The sequence below is a fragment of the Monodon monoceros genome, unplaced genomic scaffold (assembly GCF_005190385.1).
Source record: "Monodon monoceros isolate NGI ecotype Baffin Bay Population unplaced genomic scaffold, NGI_Narwhal_1 Contig7221_ctg1, whole genome shotgun sequence".
Classification (NCBI taxonomy): domain Eukaryota; kingdom Metazoa; phylum Chordata; class Mammalia; order Artiodactyla; family Monodontidae; genus Monodon; species Monodon monoceros.
Window position 1 is genome coordinate 276 of NW_021702834.1, and position 2751 is coordinate 3026.

General features: G+C 52.0%; 1 pseudogene; it reads left to right on the forward strand.

Moving 5' to 3' along the window:
* Positions 1 to 369: 369 nt before the first annotated feature.
* Positions 370 to 492, forward strand: LOC114891197 (annotated as a pseudogene).
* The last annotated feature ends 2259 nt before the right edge of the window (positions 493 to 2751 follow it).

A 2751-nucleotide genomic window follows, 5' to 3' on the forward strand; every position in this document is an offset into this window, starting at 1 on the left:
ATACGGTAGTGTGTATCTGTTAATCCGAACTCCTAATTTATCCCTCCCCCACCCCCTTTCCGCTTTGGTAGCCGTAAGTTGGTTTTCTATGTCTGTGAGTCTGTTTGTTTTGTAAGTAAGTTCACTTGTGCCATGTTTTTAGATTCCACATATAAGCAATATCATGTGATATTTGTCTTTCTCTGACTTACTTCACTCAGTATGATAATCTCTAGGTCCATCCATGTTGCTGCAAGTGGCATTACTTCATTCTTTTTTATGGCTGAGTAATATTCCATTGTCTATATGTACCACACCTTCTTTATCCATTCCTCTGTCAGTGGACATTTAGGTTGCTTCCATGTCGTGGCTATTGTCAATAGTGCTGTTAGCTTTGTGCAGTGGCAGTATCATAGCCAATGAGGTTTATCCGAGGCATGATTACTGCTAATTGTAAATAGCGCTGCCATGAACATTGGAGTGCATGTATATTTTCAAGTTAGAGTTTTCTCTGGATACATGCCCAGGAGTGGGATTGCTGGATCACATGATAACTCTAATTTCAGTTTTTTAAGGAACCTCCATACTGGTCTCCATAGTGGCTGTATCAACTTACATTCCCACCAACAGGGTAGGAGGGTCCCCTTTTCTCCACACCCGCTCCAGCACTGTGGTTTGTAGATTTTTTGATGATGGCCACTCTGACCAGTGTGCGCTGATACCTCATTGTAGTTTTGATTAACAGCAGAAGGCTGAATGAGCCAGCCTGGATCACGCTTTCCAGGCAGATGGTTGCATCTAAACACATTGTAAGAGCACCCGTTTGCCTCCCTGTGTTAACAGAAACCTACATTCCTGAGATCGTCATTCCCCTCATAACCCTTGAGAGCAAGGGCTGGCAAACATTTTCTGTAAAGAGACAGAAGGTAAATGTTTTCAGTTCGGCAGGTCAGATGGTCTCCGTGGCAACTACTGGACCCTGCTGTTGTAGCACAGGAGCAGCCATATGGAGCATGCGCACGCGCGGGCGAGGCTGCGGGCCAAGGAACCGGCGCTGAGCGGACACGCGCTGCGCTGGATTTGCTCGCCCTCGGTCGCCGACGGCCCCCTCACGGCTGCTTCGTCTCCGACTTGACCCCTCCGTGGCGGGGGCCCCGTCCTCGCCACTCTCTCCCGCCTTTCACTTGTGGCCACTCTGCTGGCTGCCCTCCTTCACCTCGACCTGCTTCCGCTAAGCATCCGTCACTGAGCCCCAGCCCGCCCCCCAGAACCCACTAACTCTGGCACTGCTCTGGGCCCCAACTGCTCCTGACCTCTCTCTCTCCAGACCCAGGCCACCTGGGCCGCTTCTAAAGCTTCAGCACCCAGTCGCATGCCAAGGACCCCTCATGCTCCACCAACAGCCCTGACCCTGCCCTTGAACTGCACAGGCTTCTCTCGCCTGCCTACCCGCTCCAGCCACAGGCTGGACAAACAGTTCAAACTCACAGCGCCTGAAACCGAACTCAGTGGCCTCCCCCTGAAACCTGCCGCGTCTCCTTTCCCTCCTCTCGTCATCCAAGGCATCACCCTCTTCTGACCACAGCCAGGGCGTCATCCTGGCCCCACTGCCCACCTCCATCCTGGCAACGGCTCCTGTGAAGGATCTGGACCCCAAGCCTCTCTCCATCGGCACTTCACTGCCCTCTGTCAGATCTTCTTCCTCTTTCTCCTGAGCTCATTTCCAAGCTTCCTGTTTCTCCCCTGGCAGTGCATTTCTCTTGTATCCTATGGCCATGAAAACGAAATCCAGGGCTTTCCCAGTGGTACAGTGGTTGAGAATCCACCTTCCATTCCAACTCGAACACGGGTTCCAGCCCCGGTCCAGGAAGATCCCACGTGCTGCAGAGCAGCTAAGCCCGTGCACCCCAACTACTGAGTCTGCGCTCTAGAGCCCACGAGCCACAACTACTGAGCCCACGCACCGCAACTACTGAAGCCCGTGCGCCTACAGCCCATGTTCCACAACAAGAGAAGCCACCTCAATGAGAAGCCAGCGCACCACAACAAAGAGGAGCCCCCGCTCGCCACAACTAGAGAAAGCCCACGTGCAGCAATGAAGACCCAACACAGCCAAAAATAAACAAATAAATAAATAAGGAAATAGGAAATCCAGGGACTTCCCTGGTGGTCCTGTGGTGGAGAGTCCACCTTACAATGCAGGGGCCGCAGGTTCGATCCCTGGTCAGGAAACTAAGATCCCAAATGCTGTGGGGCAACTAAGCCCACACACCACAACTACTGAGCTGGCGCGCCTCAACTAGAGAGCCCACGTGCCATAAACTACAGAGCCCACGTGCTCTGCAGCCCGTGTGCCACAACTACAGACCACAATTACAGAGCCCACGCACCCTGGAGCCTGTGAGCCACAAGTAGAGAGAGAAAACCCGCCCACCACAACTAGAGAGAAGCCCACGCGCCACAACGAAAAGATCCCGCATGTCTCAACGAAGATCCCGTGTGCTGCTGCTAAGACCCGCCGCAGCCAAAAATAAATAAATAAAATTTTAAAATAATAAAATAAATCTTAAAAAAAAAAAAGGAAATCTAAACTCCTCTTCATGGTCTACTCAGTGGTTCCCAATGTGGCCCCATCGCCCACGTGGCCAGACTCATCTCTAGTCCTCCCCTTCCGTGAATCTGCCACCAAACCTTAGAGCTCCTTGAACTGCCTAAATGTGCCACGGTCTTTCATGCCTCTGTGACCTAAAAAAGAGCCACTCCTGATGAGAA